Source organism: Protopterus annectens, chromosome 3.part0 (genome assembly GCF_019279795.1).
Source record: "Protopterus annectens isolate FY-2018-M chromosome 3.part0, PAN1.0, whole genome shotgun sequence".
Classification (NCBI taxonomy): Eukaryota; Metazoa; Chordata; order Ceratodontiformes; family Protopteridae; genus Protopterus; species Protopterus annectens.
The window spans coordinates 428,686,828-428,710,412 of record NC_056731.1 but is presented as its reverse complement, the minus strand read 5'-3'; positions in this window follow the sequence as shown (position 1 = coordinate 428,710,412).

The following is a 23,585-nucleotide window of genomic DNA, read 5'->3' as shown; positions in this document are numbered from 1 at the left end:
AAAAAAAAAAAAAAAAAAAAAAAAAAAAAAGGGGGGGGGGGGGGGGGGGGGGGGGGGGGGGGGGGGGGGGGGGGGGGGGGGGGGGGGGGGGGGGGGGGGGGGGGGGGGGGGGGGGGGGGGGGGGGGGGGGGGGGGGGGGGGGGGGGGGGGGGGGGGGGGGGGGGGGGGGGGGGGGGGGGGGGGGGGGGGGGGGGGGGGGGGGGGGGGGGGGGGGGGGGGGGGGGGGGGGGGGGGGGGGGGGGGGGGGGGGGGGGGGGGGGGGGGGGGGGGGGGGGGGGGGGGGGGGGGGGGGGGGGGGGGGGGGGGGGGGGGGGGGGGGGGGGGGGGGGGGGGGGGGGGGGGGGGGGGGGGGGGGTCCCCCTTCCAAAAATAAAAAACTTAGAGTGGACAAATTTTGGAAATATTGGCTGTGCAGGCCCCCCAACAAGCCCAAAAGGGGGAAACCCCATAGGGGAAAAAGGGTTTTTTAAAATACTCCCGGTCCTTCCAGAACCCTGGTGATATAGGGGGATATACGGATAGCCCCCGGGTCTGCACCATTCCTGGTGCCTTCAGTTTGTGTTTATTTTCCCCCTGCCCTGAGGTTTGGCCAGCAATATTTTTAAAATCCCCCGGGGTAGGGGGTGAATAGCTCACCCTAAAAAGCCCACCTATAGGGCCACATTAAACCGCGGGGCCCCTATCAACTGCCAGGTTTTTGTGTCCCAGGGCTAAAAGAATTTTCTGGCCCCCTGGGAGTTCCAGACCCACATCTGGCATTTATCAGTTAAAATTTCCAAGGGGACATACACGGACACCAGGGGGGGAGGGGTTATGATGGGGGTTGATAAAAGAAACACACATAACAGGAAATAATAAATAAAAATAAGTAAAAACGGTTTTTGGGGTGCTAAGCAGTTCCGGGCTGGCACATTGGGGACCTTGCAACAACCAAACAGCCCAAATTGTAGGAGGCTAGCTCTAAATGACTTGTAAAACACTGCAGCAGGACCAATGGGGTGGGCCAAACAGCCCCACCTTGAAGGCCATAAGGCAGAATGACTCGGAGGAGGGAAAACCGAGCCTGCCCCATAGGGAAGGAGGGCATCCCCAGTATGTGGCCTTGGAAAAGAGGCAAAAAATAAATAACTGGCCAGTAGGAACCCGGGAAAACTCGCTATAAAAATAAAATGAAAATAAACCCCAAAAAATGTGGGATGAATATGGATGACAGAGGCAGCCCCACACCCCCTGAGGCAGAACCCAGTTTTAAGAATGTAACACCATGTACATATGAATGAGGATACTAAATCCCCCCTCCCCAAGCATAAACCCAAAAAATGAGGGGGGTGTAAAATAAAATAAGGGAATAATGCAGTTAGTCAAAGGGGAATGTGTTCCAGCCGGGGGAAAGCAGGGGCATGACAGATGCCCCACCGTAGGGGGGTGCCCCATAGCCCGGCCCCAGGAATGGAAAGGTGCAGTACCCAAAGCCCCCTGTGGTGCCAAAAACAAAAACCCACCCATAGGTAAAAAGGGAAAGGAACCAGATGAATGTTGAAAATTTAAAACACGGTGTGCGTGAAAACACACAGTAGGAGTGTGATTCAGTCCTGTAATGAAAACTGGGTAAGGGCCAATGCATAACACTCCGGTACACCTCTCTGGGACAGAAAAAGGAACAAGCTACAAAAGGAGGGTGACTAGAAAAATTCAAGGATAACCACACCCCCAGTTGGACCCAAAAGAAGCAGCAGGGTAAATAAAGGGCTAAAATTTCCTCCAGATTAGGCTGCAATACTGCCCAAAAAGGGAACTGCCCCGGGCCTAGTTGGTACATGAATTACAACCCCAAAACAAAGGGTGACGAAAATACCCAGAATGACGGGGAGATTTTTTAAGCTAAAGTGGACAAAAGTTCCTAGAATATAAACCTCCCCAGGAAAAATTACCACCCCAAAGAGGGAACATCGGTGGAAACCAAAAAGGGTATGGTGGCAAGATAGAAGGTACCCTCACTGGTGAAAAATGAGAATCACAGGAATCACTCCGACCCAGTCCCTGGCCAGAAACAGTAAAAACATGTTAAAGCTAGGTTGCACCCCTCCAAAAGGGAATCCAAAAAGGTGTGCAAGTGCAGAATGGGGACACACCCCGAACAGTTATACAGGCTTCCATAACCCGCCAGGTGTTGGAATGCCACAAATAAAACGCCAATCCATACCCACATCTGGCTTTGGGGATCCACCCTTACCAAAATGCAAGGGGGAAACCCCCACAGGAAAAACAAAAAAGGGAAGTAATCACTGACGTGTAGGGCAATAAAAGCCACACATACAACCCTAAGGCCACCCACAAAAAGTAGAATCTGTGTCCAGGGCTGTGACACCTGTAAGAAACCAGACAACCACAACTCCCCCCAATAAATACAAATATATTGAAATGAAACCAGACCAAAGGGCTGAGCCCCCAAACTCAGTACGAAAAACTATCGGAGGAGAAAACCACTCCCACAAACCCATCCCCATAGCCTCCCCTTCCAAAACAAAACAAGAAAAACATTCCCCGGAGGCCCTAATTACCCCCACACCAAAAATAAAGGATCCCAAAAACAACCTCCAAAACAAACATGAACAATGTAAAAAGGGGTGTCCAAACAGTCACACCAAAAGGAAAAACCATGTGTAAGTTGTAAATGTCTTATGGCAGAACCTGCTTCCACTCACCAACTGAACAAAAAGGGAAGTAATCCCTTAGGCTGAAATATCCCAAAAACAAAGGGGCAGGTCCCCCCCAAAGCAAGCAAAAATTTGATGACCACCTGCTGGGTGTGACCTAAGTCCCCCTGGATACTGAAAGGCTGGATAGCTCCATATGTACCCCCACTTATGACACTGGCCGTGTGCACATCCAATCACCAAAAATGTCCCAAGTAAAACACAGAATGATCATTTTTAAAAGGGTGGCAAGTTACACGCACCAAAGGGGGTCAATTCTGTCTGTTAGGCACATGACAAGCCATGCTGCTTTCAGGGATCCACCTGTTACCCGGCTGGATACTGGATAAGGCTTTCCCCTATAACCCTGTGGAAAGGAAAAAGCTACCCACCACCCTAGAAAACATAATTAAGAAACATAAGGGTAACTGAAATCCAATTTAAACTGAATATCTGCCCCTGAGGCATTCCCCAGTATAAACAATGCCAGGACAGAACCTCCAAGAGGTAAAAGCATCCCGGTTATACCACAACATGGTTATGGCAAATGGACCAAAACCCAAAAAAGGGGGGAGTATCCATATACACAGCCCCCATCCCGGGAACAAAATGAAAACAGGGGAACCCCCCCCATGTGCACCTAAGTGTGAAAACCTGAAGCTGTGCATGAAAAGAAATTACACACAAGAACTACCCAGCATCCTGAAACACGGAAGTTGAATTTCCCCCACCAAATACCAAAAAGGGACTCCAAAACCACATGGGGGTAAACCATTAATGAAAGGAGAATGGGGACACAATGACAGAACTGAGTAACACAATCCAAGTGGTAAAAAATTTTCATTTTGGCACCTACATAAAGGACACACTAATCAACAGAGGCATGTGCCCTGTCGTTCCCCATAAACCCATAATCTAGTAAATGACCATATGGGTGTACCGTCTGCACCTGCAGGGGGAAGACCCAAAACCCCACCAAAGGGGATAAATGTCAAAAATTTTCAAGCTCCGGCTTAACACCCCACGAATGCAGCCCCAAACACCACACAACTTTGACTTTGCAACCATGTCCAAACGGGTAAACAGTCCACCAAGGAAACAAAGCCTTGGAGTGTAAGTGCGATGCAGCCTCCCATAATGAAAAGGATGTGCTGGAGGGACAATACATAACCCAGAGGCCCCCAAAACCCCAGAAAAGGATCCCAATCCATGTTGGAGACCCTATGACCCCCTAACAGGAAAGAAAGGGGATGGTGAGTTTTACGGGGTTTCACTGTGTCGACCAACAGAGGCACAGTAAAGAAATCATAAATGGCCATAATGTCACAAGCAAGGCGAAACACACACTCTGGTAGGCTTACTTCCCTGGGTGGATAGTAGATGAACCCATAAACCTTGAAGATACAAATTGAAAGGGAACTAAGGTAATCACAAGGCATTAACTGATGGTAGGAACCAGTTGGGAACCACAGTTGCTGAATCCAAGTATTACAAACAACATACCAAACACAACACTTTTGCCAACATACAACCTAAGGGAGTCAACCCCCAGAATGCAAAAACTACCCACAGACTGTGGTCCTGCTTCAGTCTGGGGTAACAGCCACATCTCAAACAAAACCCCACAGCACAAAGGAGTAGGGTGTCCCTACCAACAGGACTCCAAAAAATGGAACCAAATCAATATGCCCAAGTCAGCCTTACCACAGGAATGTCCCAAAGAGCATGAAAACAACAGGGTCCTTCACAACAAAGGTTTGCCTGAAGGTCCCTACCACCCCAACCCTGACAACTTGGTTGCACACTATGGAAAGGGATCAGTAACCGAAAATAAAGCTATGTGGACCACTGATCGGACCCTACACAGGGGCTGTATCTGCAACCTGCCCCTAAACTTTTTTTACCCAGAACAGCATTGGGCTTGAGAGGCAATGTGGTCCACGTGGATTGTTTTAGACAATCCCCTACCAGAGGTACACCAGAAAAATCCCTATGTAGAGGGGGGTTGAAAAAGACCAAAGGAAGAACTGACATGGTCCATGTGCACCAGCAGACACAAAGAATATATGGCATCCCACAAGGTTGGCCGGGCCCCTTCTGTTATATGCCCATGGGTAAGGCCAACAGGGAAGGGACTTGACGAACATGTATCAGAGGAGTAAAACAGCCCAAATATCACCCCAGTACACAACAACCCACAAAAGGGCCACCTAAACGAAAATGGTGCCAACCCATTCAGCAAGCTAATTGCAAAACTGGGTAAAAACCACCTGGAAACAGTAAGTGCCCACAAATTTACCCAAAAGGGTTTAACCCAATACCAAACTGAATGAGCCTCCCAAAAGGGGATAGTACCGCAGGGACAAACAGTGGCTTAGTGTTCCGAAAATACCAATCCCCACCCAATCTGAAGGTTGTCGAGTAGAAAGGGGGATCATTGGGGCCGCAGCATTTTATCGACCAATTGATACTGCCCGTGGGTTACCTGCAAAACCCTCCCAACTGTGCCAAACAGCCCCCCAAAGGATGAAAGGCATGAACAGATCCCTGGTTCCCTAGTAAAAAAATACCCACACATGATATGCCCAGCTAAAACTTGCCTGAGTTGAACCAGCCAAACGGAATAATGAACATGCTGCACCTTGTCAACTAAGGCAGTGAGCATCACAGGGCCTGCCCCGCATGCATAATAGGACAAGCTGTACGAATGATCCAAAACAAACACCCCCATTTTGAGTAAACCCCAAAGGTTACCAGAGAGCACCATGCACCCCTAAGGGGAACGATGAGTGGATGGGAATTAGGTTAACCCTGGGTACACTTTTATGAGGGGTGGGGCACAGTATAAACCTGAAAACTGGAAAACCCCATTTCTGTGTGGGGGACAAACACACCCTTGATGCAAGAAAGGCCTGGGAACATCCTATGTTTGCCAATGCCCCTTTTTGGGAATACACTCCAATTTTGGACAAGCCGGGGGGTAGCCAACTGAACAAATGCCATGGTCATATGGCACAACTGGCCCCCACAGCTTTTGTGATATGAAGATGTCAAGCGGATAATAAAGCCCAGGAACTGTCCACCACATGAAAGACTGAACCAGACACTATGGGGACAAGTTTTAGGTCTTTAAAAGGGATTTGAAACTGTTGCAAAGATCCCATCAACCCTCAGGAAGAAACCCCTGTTGTGGAGAAAAGAGTTGGCCAGTTAGTCAAAATGACCCCCAACACACAACCATAAACTAGTATTGTTGAAGCACACCCCCAAATAGTGGTGGACTTCAGGTTCAACATATGGAAATACACTCATGTTTTGAAAATGGGTAGTAGCAACTGCCATAAAGGCAACGGGGCATGTCACAATTTGGCCTACCCGTTTGGTTGGCCACAAATTGGTTTTTGACTGCCCAGGAACCCCCCCACAGAATCTGCCCAGTCACAAGTAAATGTACAAGAAAAAGTGAAAGTGGATCCCTCATTCAAACATTTCCCAGAACAAATTTGGGTCATGGGAACAAATGCACAAAAAACCTAAACAGTTGAAAGCACAACAAATATTGTGACTCAATTGAACATAGGGGGAAGGGGTCAAACTGGCTTGTTGCCCTAGGGAATGCAGCCAGCCAGAGGTGTTTGGCATCTCACCCCATACATGGGCATTGCCACTGAAAAGTAGGTCACAAAAAACACAGCTTGCCCGTCAACAGGGGCACAGGGAATAGGGTTTGAATGGCTAACCCACATCCAGTTTTTGGGTTTTCTGGAAAGGGTTGCTAGGATCCTAACAGAAGTGGCTCAATAACAATGGGGGAGCCCATCTGCTTGTCTGGAAATTTCCAGAAATGTTTTGTGATGATTATGGGGGATGAAGTGTTGGGAACTTTTAAGATGTCCTCCCCGTGGGTCAGTTGAATGTAAGCCACTCTGTTTTTGGGGGCTAAAGGTGGGTACACCTGACAGGGCTTGTTGTGGACAGTCATGGGTATATTGGGAAGATGATCAATGCAAACCTTCACAGCTCTGAATGAATTGTCAAGGATTATGCTGAGTGGCCAGTATAGCCCCCAGCATGGGTCCTTTGGCCCCCCCAGTCTTCACAAGTGTGATTTGCTTGTGCAAAATACAGTTTTGTGCAGTGACAACCTTGCCTGGGGGGGGGGATGGGGGATGTCCGGGGAAAGGGGGGTTGGGCAGATATCAACAATGGTGGTCTACCTCTGGTGGGGCAGTAACCCATGTTGCAGATGGACAGGTGCAATATGTATTCCCCATGTGGCTGGGGGTGGGGCCCAAAAATGGACCCACAAATTGTGTGGCTGTGGGGTAAAGTGGTAGAGGCCTGAGGTTCTCACAAAAATATGCCTGTACCTGATGTTAACAACTGGAATGGTGTATGTGAACACCTGCATATCCGGCACTGTTCCCAGGAAGAAAAGGTGTGTCCTGGATGGGGGTTTTGGTGTTCTGGACGGGTTTGGTTTTGTGTTTACAGGTCCTGTGGTAAAAGCATGGTATAGAACTTTCCCCCAGGGGATGTGCTTTCTGACCCTGGTAGGTGGCTGCAAATGCATATTTTGCTATCCCCACCTGACAGGTAGTACTGATGTACATACCTCTGTAGAAAAAAAGATGTCAGCACCCTATAAATACTGCAGGTGCAAAACAGATGAAATTTGGTTAGCCTCTGCTAATGCTCCCTGTGTCATAAAAAGGGTAGGGGGGTTAAACCCCTGAAAATGCTCAGTGTGTGTGTGTGGGGGGGAGCGGGGTTTTTGTGTGTGCAAGTCTGTGTGAGGAAATGCCCCTTTTTGGAAACTGGAAACACTCTACAGGATGCACATTCCCTTTCCATGATGATGTCAGCACCCTATAAGTAAGCAGGAAAAGGGAAACCTCCCATTAAATAGTGGCTGCTAATGCAGTTGCCCGAGTGTCATAACATAAGGTAGGGTTTGAACCCTGCAATGCCCAGTGTGGGGGGAGGGGGTTAGTGGGGGAAAATCTGTGGGAGATGCCCCTTTTGGCAACGGAAACACTCTACAGGATGCACATTCCCTTTAAAAACACGGATGATGTCAGCCCCCGCAGGGAGAAGGAAACCTCCCAGTAATTCAAATGGGCCCCTTGCTAATGTGTCTTGGTGAAACATATTTAGGGGGGAACCCCAATGGTGTGTTGGGGAGTTGTGTGTAAGTTTTGTGAATGCCCCTTTTTGGCAACTGGAAACACTCACAGGATGCACATTCCCTTAAAAACACGATGATGTCAGCACCCAAAGGGGAAAACCCCCAGTAATTCAAATGGCCCTAATGCATCTGTCATGAGTGTATAAAATTAAGGGGGGTTTGAATCCTGCAATCAGTGTGTGGGGGGGTTTGTGTGTGAAAATCTGTGTGAAGATGCCCTTTTTTGGCAACTGTGAAACATTTACAGGATGCACTTTCCCCCTTCAAAACACTGATGATGTCAGCCCCCTATAAGTATAGCGGGAAAAGGGAAACCCCCCAAATAATTCAAATAGCATGCTCTGCTAATGCTTTGTCGGGTTCATAACATAGTTGGGGGGTTTGAACCCCAAATAGTGTGGGGGGGGTTGTTGTGTGGGAAATTTTTTGGCAACTGTGAAAACACAGGATGCACATTCCCTTCTCCAGGATGATGTCAGCACCCTATGTACAGCAGGAGAAGGAAAACCTCCCATTTTAAATAGCCTCTGCTAATGTGTCTCCTCAATTTCATAATATTAGGTAGGAGTTTGAAACCTCAAATGGCAAGTGTGTGTTTGGATGTGGGGTTTGTGTTGAAATTTTGTATAAAACATGTGTTTTGGGAGATCACACTACATGATGCACATTCCCCTTTTCCAAACAGTGATGTTCAGCCCCTATAAAAAGTGGAAAATAGACACCTCCAGTAATCCAAATACCCAATCTGCTGCAGCGCCCTCTAAATGTCATAACATAGTTAGGTAGGAGTTTGAAACCTGCAAGTGTGTGTGTGTTTGGATGTGGGATTTTTTTAAATTCTGTAAAACATGTTATTTTTGGAAAAGGAGATCACCCCATGCATTACCTTTCAAACACTGATGATGTCAGCACCCTATAAGTACAGCCAGAAAGAAGAACCTCCTAGTAACCCATGCTCTCTCATTTGATTTAGTTATGTATGCCCTGAAAAAGGGTGTGTGGGGGTAGTAGGGTGTGTAAATCAAGTGTGAGAGAACAGACCCTTTTTGGAAAAATACACCAGATGCTGCATATGTACGGGGATGTCACCACACTATCATCACAGCCAAACAGGGCTAGTTGGCCAGTAATGCCAATAGTCCCTCTGCTACTGGGTCTATTACCATTGTCGGGTAAAAAGGTATGTTTTGGTAACCCAAAACTGTGGTTTTTCATTATGATTGTGGGTCTTTGTGCATAACAATGCATCCCTTTTAAAAACTGGCAATGCAAAATGATGTATGTGTGTGACACATAAAATAAAAACCTGTGACCTGCAGTAGTTACCATGTCTGACACATGCCTCAAATGGATAAATGGTATTTGCAATGCATAACAATATGACTGTGTTTTTGTGCAGGGGCCCCCCAATTTTCTATACAGTGTGGGGGTTTTTTTACAGCAGGGATACACATCTGGTCTGGGGCCCTATAGTCTACATGTAGTCGATGTACAGGTGCTGCATGTTCCCACCTGTTGTGGGAGTGGTAACATGTCATTCCACTGCAACAGTGACCACATGCTGGGAACCCCTTTAACTAGTGTGTTGTAGCCCGTAATGCTCATGGTTTGGCTGGATGCAGTCCAGCCATATAAAAACAGTTCTTGAGACTTCAATTTCCAGTGTTTAGGGTGGGGGGTTTTGTATGGGAGGGTGTGTGCCAGGCTATGACCCCAGGCAGTCCGACACACTGTTAGCTGCATGAAAGGCCCTGATGCTTTGTGCTGTGCCAACAACCTGGAGGTTTTGTATCTGTGGTGCCTTGGATACCCCCCCTGTCCAGTGTTACATGTCGACAGGCATGGTATGAGGTATAACCTGGCAGTGATGGGTTGACCTGTGAGCTTTTATCAGGACTCTGGTACTGCACAGACATTGCAGTTCACCGTGCTGAGGACAGGGTCCAGTGCATGCATCTTTCACACTGCTGGTGTTGTGTAGCATCACTGTTAGTGTCCTATCCTGTGTGATACCCAGGGGGGTGGCTATGTAATCCATGTCCTGCAGCATAAGGCAGTATTTTGTATCAATTTTCCCAAAATACATTGGGCCATGGGGGTTCGTGCAAACTGCCCCCCCACATCATTGTGGCCCCAGGGAAAAAGTTGACAGCCAGTGGATACCCTATGAATGACATTGGAGACTGGGGAAGTAGACAAAAACACCCTTCCCCAAAATGGTAGCATACCTGGTGAGGGGATGATGGCAACCAAGATCATCATACTGGCCCATGCCACATGCTGAGATCCCCTTTTATGTTCCCCATCATGTAGTCCCGGGAGGTATGTCTCAGGTCATCCATAGGGGATGGGCAATGACTGAGTCATATTTTCCATGCCTCTGACCCGTATGCATGTGTTTTGTGGTGGACCATAGTGCCCCAGAGGCATATCACTGTGACCTTCACCATGTACAGCCTGTTGAGTGGGACCCCACTGCAGGGGCCCGGGGAGGTACCTGCCCTCTTGGGGGTGTTGTGTAGCCCCGGCTGTGAGTGTTTGGGACATGGGGGTTTTGTGCCATGTGTGGCATTTCTCTGTTTTTAAAATATGCCTTTTGCCAGCTGCAGGGTGTGTGATGCTCAGGCAGGATGCTATTCTGAGTCCCCCGTTTCCCCCGTGTGTTCAGCTTGCTGTCAGTGCATGTCTATGTTTTTGTAGTCACTGTAGTATGACATGCCACCTGACAGGGGATGGCATTTGGGTTCAAAGGGTCAGTCCCCAGATTGGCTATGTGGTGGCATCCCACACATGTGTTGTACGTTCCTGGCCAAAGGGGGATGGTTGACTGCATACATGTGGGAGCTGTGACATTGCCACGAAAATAAAACCCAAAATGGACCAAAAAAGGGTTTCCTTTGCACTTGCCACCCCAGTAGTGTGATTGCCATGGTGAGTACCAACACATAGGGCCAATGGGAACAACATACTGAAGGTGTGTATTTTGGGTGTACTGCTACTGTTTCATAGCACTGGCATATATGACCCTGGGTAAATGCCAGGTAAGAAAGTGCAATTTTCACAGGAAGTACATGTGAACAGGACGACAGTGACGTTCTGTCAAGTGTAAACTTGACATCGTTTGGCTATAGATGTCACTAGGAGTCCACAGAAGCACTGTAACTCTGCATTGCAGGTGGAAGCAGTGTTCAGGGGAACCCCCAAACAAACATGCATGCAAACAAAGCTACAATAAGCAGGGCTGAAAATAGTCCATTGTACAACAAAGAAGGGGTAACACTAACAGTAGGTAACAGTGCAAATATGTAGGCACTATCAACATGTACCCAGGAATGCACAGGGAGATGCCCCTGGTAGAACTGATATTATGTCATAGTTAATTGTGATTTGGATTACATTGGTACTGCACACATATCAACATGCAAACATCCACATTGCATAGTTGTCAACTTGCCACCATTACTGTACATGTCCATCATTGCATATTACTAGTTGCTTCCCCTGTATGTGCTATCTGTTGACATCCTTACCACCCGGGATGCAATTATGTGCAGCTGTTACACTTTGGTACGTCTATGGGTGCAGATACCAATTCAGGACAGTCATACGGTTACTGCATCAGGCATGCTGGGATATACACACAGGCATAAGAGCACACTGTACTGTTACCAACATGATACTACTAATAAATTCTATGAGTCACCCTGTGCATCAGCAAGGGTTTTCCTGTTCCTGCACTGATGTTGGAATTGCAAAGGGGGCACAGTTTCATCATATGCACAGGGTGTGAATTAGGTATGCCTGAGTCTGCCACTGATACCACCAATTGACATGTGGGGTATGTGTGTTGGTGAGGGAAACAGTACAGGGTGGGGCACTGTTGTTTCAGTGTGTGCAAAGTGGTAGCCCTAGGTGTTAACATTTGCATTTTTTGATGCCCCAGTTCCACCTCATGGCTGCCATATACAGGGGTTTGTGGACAGCCACAGAGCACCTGGCAGGTCATACAGATCAGTGTCTGTGGGGAGGGGAAACCCGTGCCCTGCTACGGACCATATCCGTACTAAGCCAGACTGGGTACTGTCATCAGGGGGGGTGTGTTGACTGGACACAGGTCCCTGTTGGGACTGTGAGAGGCACGTGGTCTCCTGGGGGTCATGACAGCACAGACCCCGCATTGCTGGGGCTGCTGCTGGCACTATGGGGGGCGGGGCCCGTTGTCATCCCGCCGACTGCCAGCTGCTGCTTTTCTGGGAAAACCCCGCCGAAACCCCCCACCATTGCCCTGGCTCATGGACATTTTTGTGGAACTGCTGTAATATGTCCCCCAAAATCTGTCTATGACATCGGTGAAATTACGGATAGCATCCGGATGCCCCTACTGTCAGTCATGGCTTTTGACATGCTCTAGCTCCCTCAGACCCTGTCTGGTGTACCTTTCCATACGTGACTGTGCCTGCATGACAGCCCAAAACATAGCTGAGGTTGACAGACCTCTTTGGGCACCTGCCAGAGGGGCCCCTGGATGCTCCCCCGAGAACCCATGGGCAACTGTCTTTTGGTACCATCGGACCCTGCCCATGGCTGCTTTTGGGAAGCATGTGCCACAGATACCACATTACCCTGGTCAATGCCCACTGTATCCTGTCCATCACCTAGGGACAATGGTGACAAAGGATGTTAAGTGTGGGAATGATGGGGGTTTACAGCTGTGTACTGTCAATTGGTGACCAATAAACCCCGACACACCCTTTTTACCTTCACAGATTCCATTACCAGACCTGTGGCACCAACAGGCCTGGGACACCCGACACACCCGAAACCTTGGGGGGGAAAAGGAAACACATTTACAGTGCACACAAGACCAGGACACATGCACACATGCACACACAGGGACACATCACATGCACACATGCACACATGCACACATGGACACAGGACAGGGACACATGCCACACATGCCCCACCAAAGGCACACAGGGACACAGGCCCCATACACATGCCCCATGCACACATGCCCCATGGACAGGGACACATGCACACATGCGCGTACACAGACATGGTCACAGGCCCCATCAACATAAATTTTACACAACCCCCATGACCTGCCTGTGGACAAGGGGCCTGCAAATGAAATTAAGCAGGCACTTGATTAACTATATTACTGCATATCAGGCTATTATGGTATTGAAACACACTCACCACATGGAGGGCCCCCGGAACACCAACCTGCAAAATAAGTTAAGCAGTCAAGTGTCCCTTGATACTGCATATGTCGTGCGTGAACCCCGTTCCTTTCAATGTAGCTGCTGTTTGCCTACCACAACAATTAATACTATGTTTAAGCACAAACCCGGCAACCTTCCTGATAAACAAAAGGACGAAAATCAATTTAAAATGGGATATTACCTGCATGTCCATGTCGGCTGCTTTGGACCAGTCCACAGTCAGGTTTTGCTGTTGCTGTTCGGGGCTACCCAACACTTGGGTACCCCTCCGTCGGTAGGGGGATGTGTGGCCACCCCCCCTGGGAACCCCGGGGTATCCGGCCGCTGGACATTTCTGATTAAAAAATGAGTGATGCTACCCCCATATGTTTTATTTTTCCTGTATTTTCCCCTACGGAAAGGGCTTGCCACAGTGCACCCTCTCCGCATTCTGGCTGGTCGGAAACAGTATGCAAACCCCCACCGGCTCTGGTGACCCTCACTTTGTGCAAGTAGGCGGGGTTACCTATCCCCCCCCCAAGAGAACACAAAAGGATATAGCAGATATGTAGAATAATGGACCATACATCATGAACCAAAGTGATATGCTACACTCCCAATTTGGGATGGTTGCTTTAACCAGACATGGGCCAGAATCGTGCCAGCCAACATGTAACAATACCTGCCACATTCCATAACATGTGCAGCCCCGGTACAACTCGGTCCAATACAACCCACTCTGGGGATACCCAAACTTAGTCCCACCCTAGTTATTGGACAAAGTTAGGCCTGGTTAATACCCACCACCCCCACACAAGTGACTCTTTTTGGGTTGTGATTCTTTTCACGTTAACTAATGGGATCCATCACCCACTGGGGGAGGGGCCACAACCCACACTCTGACCCTTTTAAAGTTTGGACACCAAGAGCATAACAAACATTTTAACCCGCCCTATGACAAATTGGCATCCGCCGTGGAAACCCAGAGGCAATTGATAACTAGCAAGGGTACGCGGCGAGCAGATTACATTTGGGAAGGCATTGGGTACCTGGAAACAGGTTTATCAAACCACCCTACTTTGGGGGGGCCACAAACATATAGAAAAACAAACCTTCTTCAGTTATGTTACACTATGGGCCAAAAGTAGATATCTTGGAATACACACCTACTTAAAATTCCTAAAACAGATATTTCAAAATTTTGGAAGGTTCATGCATTTCCTTCTACTTACTTACCGTGTGTAACCCCCCTTACCACTGTCCGGTGAGGGCGCCCTCACGCGAAAACCAAACTCATGTGTGTGGTTCCCTGGTGTTCTCCTCCCGGGCTCAACGCAATAAGACTGTATTTAACCTTGGGTACTAAGGATATGTACCTGAACACTGGGATCAGCAACAGTGGTCCCACACCACTAAGGACATCTATGATGGGAATAGCATCTAAAATAAGGCCTGGCTGTAAGCTTGGAATTTTCGTATGGGAATATCGCATATTGGGTTGAGACATTTCCCATTTCCTTTGTGATGGGTGACCTCCTTTTAATTTATTTAAAAATATAAATTATAGGGAAAAACAAATTAATATGGTAAAAACTGACATTAATTGTAGCAGCCCTTTTTGTTCCCCAAAACATAAAGGAATCCATAGTACAGACCTATGCACATTTATTCAATATCAAATATTAAATGTATTTAATTACCTGTTTTGTATAGCTGGTTGTTACCACACTTCGTTTCCCGGCTGCTGGACTGCTACTGCACTGCTGACAGCAGACCAGGTTAGGTGGTTTTTTCCCCACTCTCGTCCGCCCCTCCTCGTCTCTTCCAGACAGTGAATGGGGAGCAGTGTGGAGGTTACTACAGGAGCTTTTTTGGGATTGCAAGGATGTGAGGCCTCTGCCCAATTTAAGCCAGCTTTGCTAATGATGAATTGTGTACTTTGATTCCACTGGATTTCAGGACACATAAAGGGGTTGGTACAGCCCTTTAATTGTAAGGGGGACCCTGCTGGAGCTTGGCATTTTGTGGGTAAAGGTTTTTTTCAGTTTGGGTGGTTGTAGTTAATTTTTATTTCCCCCCCGTTTCCGAGAAGGGGTGCATACAATTATAATTTTTAAAATTAAATTTTATATAAATAAAATTAAAATGAACTAATTTTTAAAGCATTTGCATTTTCCTACTGCCCAAAAGCTGGCTGCTGTTACCCACAAAATCCCTAGTTTTGACGTAATTCTAAAAACAGTTTAAATTTCCCCAACACATCCACCTGATATTTTTTTTCACAATTTTTTTTAAAGAGCTGGCTTAGTGGTAGGATCAGCTACTGTTTTTAAAGGGCCTGGGTTTTTTTAGAAGTGGGTTTTATTTTGCTTTTGAATGCTCAGGTGTAACAATATAACATTTTAAAGTTGTAACCAGTTAGTTTTTACCCCACCCGGATTCACTCACGCACACCGCTTACAACCGCAAACATGCTTATTGGCCACCCATTTTTTTGAAAGAAATGAAAAGGGGAGCAAAATTGAAAAGGGGACAAAAGGGTGAAGTAGGGGGAAACAAGTTGGGATTTGAAGGGTGGGTAAGGATATATTTCTTCATACAACAGCTGTAATTTTAATTTTTTGGACATTTAAACCTTCCACCCCCAAGGGGTTTCCAAAATAATACTTGTTGACGAATTTTAATTATATTTATGTCCAACATTTCAATGGGCAGCTATTTGAATTTTTTTTGGGAAGAGTGTTTTTTTCAGGTAAATGGTATGCAGGTGAAGGAACATATGGGGGGGTTGGGTACAACAGCAAAACAAACTGAACAGGGGTGTATGCATGTGGGGGTTACACAATTGGGAAACGGAGGTTTGGATATCCAGAGCCCTGAGCCCCGATCAACAGGGTATATCCCCCCCCATGGGATTGCCACTTTCCTTACTCCCCGGCCTGTGCGGGGGCTTTAGGGGGCAACAGGCATGCCCGTGGTTGTGCCACCTTGTCAAGCTGGGAACCCAAGAACAATCCTGGATCTCCCTGCACCACATCCGGGTTTGGAGGGTGAGTGGTGGCCCGGCCCCCTTGCAAGGGCGAGCCCCACCTGCAGCTTTATGAGGTGGCACACCACCAGGAGGGGAACTCACTATAGGGGACTCCCAGTAGGGGGGGATGGGTCCGGGCCCCTGTCGTCCATGTTTTGCTTAGTCGCAGTTTGGGTTGTAACATTAATCCTTCACTTTTGAACAGAGCATTAGTACCCATTCCAAACCCCGATATTCCAATTGAAAAGGAGCAAACCATGTAAATTTTTCCAATACCGTCCAACAACATCATTGATTGTGGGAACAGGCCATCGGTTTGGTGTATAACAGGGCAATATCCGGCATGCAAATATTTATGCCCCAAAGGACAAATTCCATGTTTTGTATTGACATCCATTTTCACTGGAAATTTTTATGTGGGATGGGTGGGGTAAAAAATAATATTAAACCTTAAACCTACAATTTCTTAAATTTTAATGCTGCACTATAACCTACGTTCTCTACGTTTCCTAATGTAACTTTCAATTTTATAGGACTTTACGCTACTCAAAACATTTTACTTAACACTTCAACGGCTTTTTCAGTAACACCCGCTACTTTGCTTTTTGCATAACAAATGTATTTTGGTATTCGAAACATCTACCATTTGCAGATGGGGAAAATACCTTTTAAACTTAGCTCAGCAACACTTTGCAATTTTTTTTGGTTTTCTTCTCAATGCATTTCATTCTTACTGACTGATATACTTTTTCAGGGTTTTACTATTTATTGGTGGTTCATAACCTTTCTCACACTCTTCCTTTTTTTCATTTTACTTTCAATGGGATTCTTTAGGTTTATTACTGTTTTTCCCGTGTTTTTACAACCTTTTTCCAGAGCCACTTTTGCACATTTTCAAAAAATATTTAAATGTATTTTATTTTGCATGTCTTTTGCCTGTGGGTTGTGTTATTAATTCATGGGGGCCTTTTTTTGTTTATTTGAATTTTCTTTTCTGTTTGGTTCAGCTGCAACACCTTTTGTTCAACAAAAGCAAAAAAATTTACACTGTTCTTTCAATTTATTACTTGTGATACACGCATCACCTTTTGCAAATTCAACTTTTTATTTTTTACAGCAGATGACCGGGTGGCAAATATGGTTGGGTTAAAAACCCGAGTGTAATATAAATAATAATATTAATAAATTATAATATATATTTAATTTCTTAATACATAATTAAATGTAATTACTAGTATGGGGTTGGGATTTGCCGGGGTTGGATCCAAATTTCAATTGGGTTTTGGGCTCTTTCCGATTGGGGAACCTTACCCTTTGGAATCCCTGTGGCACTGGGGAGTCTAGAAGGGCCCATATATATGTACAGGATGGTGAGAGTTGGGCCCCAGATTGGGACTGGAGCCAACCATTATCACTTAATGCCCCCTCTGGCTCAAAAAAACTATCACCATCCCGATTCTGGTGCAAGTCATTTACAATCTTTAGTGTGATTCACCATCATAATGCCTTTTTTAACTGTATTGGGATTTTAATTTTACAACCAAAAACCTCTTTTTTCATGCTCCTTTTTTATTCATTCCAAATTTTTCTATTACTGATTTAAAAAAAATGCCATGGGTTAGGGTTCAGTATTGACTATGGTATGTATTTGGGTTCGCCGCCACTGCTTTTATTTTATGCTTTGAAGGCTTTTAGGCTTGTCAAAATTCCGCTTACTTTTGGGCGGCCTTAAAATTTTTTAACCTATTTGGTTCACATTTTCCTAGCCCGCTAGGGGACCATTTACGTGTTAAAACTGACCCGGGGTCATTTTGCACCCAAAAACTATTTGGGCCCATTTTGCAGTTCCCCTGCTCACCCGGGATCTAGTTAAACTCTCACCTATCAGAGCACCCCTTTTTAAAGAGCCCGCTAAGGCACACGGCAATTAGTTATCTCACTTTCCAAAATAAATGGAATTTCATTAATTTTTTAAAATAGATTTTATAGTGTACTATTTTTCAACTTTTTTGGGATTTTTCTAAAAAAAAAAATTTGGGGTTTTGGGGGGGAAATAAAAGCCTGTTTCCCGCACCTCCTATGCATTGCCTTACTTTGCAAACTTAACTTTTTTTTTTTTAAACACGGCGAAAAAAGGGCCCCGGCAAACCTTTTATTTTAAAAAAAAAATGTTTTTAAAACAATTTTGGGGGTTTTTGTTTTGATTTTTCCCGGCCCCGGGGAGGGGAAAAAAAAAAAAAAAAAAAAAAAAAAAAAAAAAAAAAAGAAAAAAATGCAAAAAAAAAAAAAAAAAAAAAAAAAAAAAAAAAAAAAAAAAAAAAAAAAAAAAAAAAAAAAAAAAAAAAAAAAAAAAAAAAAAAAAAAAAAAAAAAAAAAAAAAAAAAAAAAAAAAAAAAAAAAAAAAAAAAAAAAAAAAAAAAAAAAAAAAAAAAAAAAAAAAAAAAAAAAAAAAAAAAAAAAAAAAAAAAAAAAAAAAAAAAAAAAAAAAAAAAAAAAAAAAAAAAAAAAAAAAAAAAAAAAAAAAAAAAAAAAAAAAAAAAAAACAAATAAAAAAAAACAAAAAAAACAAAAAAAAAACCAAAAAAGGCCAACCGGGGTTAAAAATTTTTGGGGTTTCTAAGGGGGGGAAAAAAAGCCTTTGGGAGGGTTTTTTGGAAAAGGACAAAAGTTTAAAAAAACCCCCTTTTTAAAAAACCCTTAAAGGGTTTTAAAAAAAAACCAATCCTAAATGTAAATGAAGGGTTTTTTGGTTAGGAAAAAAAAAAGGTTTTGGGAACTGCCACTATCCCCCTGAAAAAGAGGCTGTAATGCAGAAAATGGCTTAGGGCAGATGATAAGCTAACCAAGCCAATAATAGATGGTAGCCTTCATAGTAATTACATAGAAACACCCCCTAAGGGAATGGAAGGCAATCTGATCATTGCAAGTACATAGTTTGCTCATTCCCCTACCAAATGTGTGGAGTTAAGCCATTCAGAAATACTGCCAATGCTGAAAGGCTAGCAAGAACACAAAGCATCCTCGTGGCAACAGACAGCTAAATCCCTGACTATGCCTTATGTGATGAAAGAGATACTGCCAGCACAGAGCACTGGAACTTTGTAAATGGTTATGTGTCATTTGTGAATGTCAACATGCTTCATGTAAGATGCTTGTGTTACAAATGTATTAAAACGGTATGACATGATCAAGCTAAGTTTGTACAGACATATGTGTTGAAAAAATATTTTATAAAGTACTGAGCTTAAAGATGTATCCACAGTGTGCCCTGCTAGAAAAGAACAGAAATATACATGCACTATTGTAACTGTGTAAATGTATATATTTTAACAGGGTGAAACTGGAATACAGGAGGTTAACTTGCAAAACTTCAGAAAAATAGCTGAAATTAAATTACTTTATGGCTTGGCCATAAAAAAGATATTGGGCAGGATTCACGATGGCTTGCACGGAGTCTAATAGTCGTGTAAGACTCCATGCAACCATTGCGATCCAGGAACAGCCCGAAATCCTGTGTAAGAGACCAGCTAAAACGTCTCTTACACGGGCAGGGCATGGATATGCTAATTACCTCACTTGCAGCCAAAAGGCATGCAAATGAGGTAGATTAGCGATCCACGAAGCTGAAACCAGCCCATGTAAGAGTTGTGTTAGGTGCAGAAATGTACTCAGTTGACAACTGAGTACGTTACTGCAAATAACACAATGGAGCCATGACAGCTCCAAATAAAGTGTGCATATGTAGCAGGCAGCATGCCAATGGCCAAATATGTGGCCATTGACACGGTAACCTGATGCAAACATGAAAAAACATTTTTTTTTTCAGCGATCGGCGAGGTTTAAATGCAGCGCAGCCCCGCGCAAACGGGCTGTGCTAAATAAGACATAAAAATAAAGGTTTGAAACCCACAATTGTGGGTTTTATGCAATGCATGGATTTGCAATGCAGGGACTAGCAGACCAAAAACAACATGGCCACCGTTTAGTGGTTGCTAAGGGGGAAAGCTGAGTGTAAGACACGTAACTAAGCATTAGTAGGCAATCCTATGTAAATGAGTGGTAGGATAGTGAATCACACTGTCACATAGCAAATGAGCACATTCCGTGCAGTGTAAGAGTTAGATAAGGGGGAGTAACAGAGTAGGAGATAGGTGACATCACAGGGGGGGAATGTCAGGAAGAAATCAAGCTCATTGGAGCAAAGTGGTATGTGAAAGATGTCAATCACACAGCATAGAAAGAGGAGTGTCAACAGATAAGCATGGGAAAGTCAGGAAATGGAAGGTGTACACTATGGCAAACACCAAAGTTTCTTGCTGTGTGTGCAGGCGTGCGTGTGCATGCTGGGAGGCGCGAGTAAGACAGAGTGCGCGCGTGTAAGGCAGAGTAAGCATGTAGGAGACTGTGTAAAGATATATAAACCTGTTTGTGCTGGTGTGCGCGTTTTAACCCGAATAAGCAGATTCTAGTCCGTGTAAGCATGTGTGCACGTTTGGTAGCCACTGTGAACTTGCCTCCGCTGGTATGCGCGCTGCTCCCCCCTGAGGAAGCAGAGAGGAAAAAGGAAGCAGAAGAAATAGTAGGAAGCTAGCAGGGAATACTGGTAGAGCTAGCAGGTGAAAACAATTATAAGCAGGCAATTACACAGGCAGAATACCAGCCCAGCCCAGCACTTAAAACACTGCAAACAGCATTGCAGTATGTTTCTCTCAAGAGACACTGCAAGACAGGAGTAAGCTAGTAGAAGTGAAAACTGTAAAAGCTGCACTCAGACCAAACATGCTAGGGGCTGCCATAGCTGTTATAAGGAGACATAGGAGACTTGCTGAGGGTGGTGACAATGCAAATGCTGCCAGACAACCCAGAGTGAGGAGACGGAGAAGACTGTACAGGCCCAAGGTCACCTACCAGGGGTTACATGAGCTGGAGATAGTGGAGTGCTATAGAGTGGACAGAGACCTCCTACAGCAAATTGTTGAGCTGTGCAGGCCATGCCTCACCCACAGAACCAACAGAGGGGAACCCATCCCAGTGGAAACCAAGGTATGTGTTGGCCTATGAATACTAGCAACAGGTACCTTCCAGAGACCAACTGGTGATATGATGGGGATATCACAGGCATCAGCCTCCAGGGTACTGCACCAGTTCCTGGATGCCATGTCAGCACATGTTGGTGAGCATGTATATTTCCCCAATTCTCGTGAGGTATTGGCCAGCAATATGCGTCGCTTCCATCAAATAGCGGAATACCCTGAGGTAGTGGGTGCAATAGACTGCACGCACATACGCATCAAAGCACCAGTCGGTGTGCGGGGTAGGGCCTACATTAACCGCAAGGGCTTCCCCTCCATCAACTGCCAGGTCATGTGTGATGCCCAGAGCATAATAACGAATGTGTGTGCTGGCTGCCCTGGGAGCTACCATGATTCCCATATCTGGCATTTGACGCAGCTGTACCAGGCATTTGCCAATGGGGACATCCCACATGGTCACCTAGTGGGGGATGCTGGATATGCACTGGAGCCATGGCTGATGACACCCATCAGAAATGCACACACACCTGAACAAGAACGCCATAATGAGGCACACGCACAAACACGAAATGTAATAGAGCGTGTGTTTGGGCTGCTGAAGCCATGGTTCCAGTGCCTGGACACATCTGGTGGAGCCTTGCAGTGCTCACCAACTACATGTACCCAAATTGTCATGGTATGTGCTATGCTACATAATATGATTCTGCGAAAACAGCTGCAGCAGGACCAGCATAGGGCCGGGACAAACAGCCCCCCACCATTGCCAAGGCCATCACAGGCAGAGCGTGACTTGCAGGAGGAACAACCTGAGCCTGCCCCAGTAGGCAGAAGGAGGCATGCCCAGTATGCCCTGGCCTTGGCAAAGAGGCAATGCATAGCACATACACTGGCTCAGTAGGAACCCTGGGAATGATACCCCTCTCTGACTCACTCATATAGTAACAGGGATGTGTAACATGACACAACCTGCTCTCAAACATGTACAGGGAGTGTAGTATGTGCATCCAACAGAGGCAGCCCTGCAGCACCACCTGAGGCATGATTGCCATGTGTTAAGCAATGTAACACCATCTAGTATATGCAAACATGAAGACCCTGCCTAACATCTCACCCTCACCAAGCATGATGCCATACTATGAAGACAACAAGATCAAGTACAATAATTGGCTGAAGTATTGCTGTTAGCAAGGGGGAACAAATGGCTGACAGCCTGGGATGACATGCCGAGCAAGACATGATGCTCCACCTGCTAGGGATGGCATGCACCCAGCACACCTGGCTGTGTGGATACTGGCAAAGGCTGTTGTCACCCCCACTGTGCCTTGAATAGGTAAGGCTGGAAACACAAACCCACCACCATAGGCAGCACAAGGGATAACAACCTGGATGTAATGCTACCCAATGCCAGAAGTCTAATCTGCAAGGTGCATGCAGACCAAACCCACCACAGCATGGAGAAAGGTAATATCTGTTCTGTAACAGAAACCTGGGTCAAGGCCCAGAAGAGCACCCTAATACTACCAGGTTATGCCTCATACCATGCTCATCAGCTCCAAAACATGGAACACACTACAATAGGAGTGTGGCTATCAGTAATTGTCAAGGATAACCACACCCCCAGGTTGGTACCACAGCAAGAAGCAGCATGGACTATCCACGGGCAAGTAACAGTTTCTCAAACTGCGTCCCTGTTTGCAGCCTGCTACAGACCACAATCATAAACCCAGAAACCCCAGGCAGCCTTCCTGAAGACACTGCAGAGTATGAATGTCTCAACAAATACCAAACAAGGCACACACAAAGTATGACATAGGTGGCAATCCATTATGTATGGAAGAAGTAATCAGGGACCTAGGGACACAAGTGGACGGTAACCCATCATGTGACACTCACATTGCCAAGGTGGCCAGGAAGACCTGCTATATTGCCCACCTTAATATGAAAGGATGCACATGTAGATCAAGAGAGGTCACTGTGCCCCCATACTCTTCCCTTATCAGGCCCATACGTGACAACAATGCTCCAGTTAGGATGTACTTTACCTTACACCTGCAGCAGTTAGAAAGACCCCAAATGTACCTCACCAACAGGATAAAGGGTCCAAACATTTGACATCTGCAGCCTGGCTGAAGAAACCACAGCCCAATTCACAAGCATACTGCCCAGTCAGAGGCGATGTATGCCTGATGTACAAGGCCATGTCCAATCCAGGATGAATGGACATGCTCCACTGCAGAAACCCCAAATCCAGCAGAGACACCACAGTGAGATATCTTAACCTCCACACACAGATAAATAGGATGTGCTGGAGAGACAGATCCATAACCCAGAGGCTCCTTACACTCTGGAACAGAATCCCAGTCCATGATAGGTTGAGCTCCACACTCATACTCAACAAGAGAAATCTGGTGAAGTGCATGGGAGATAGAA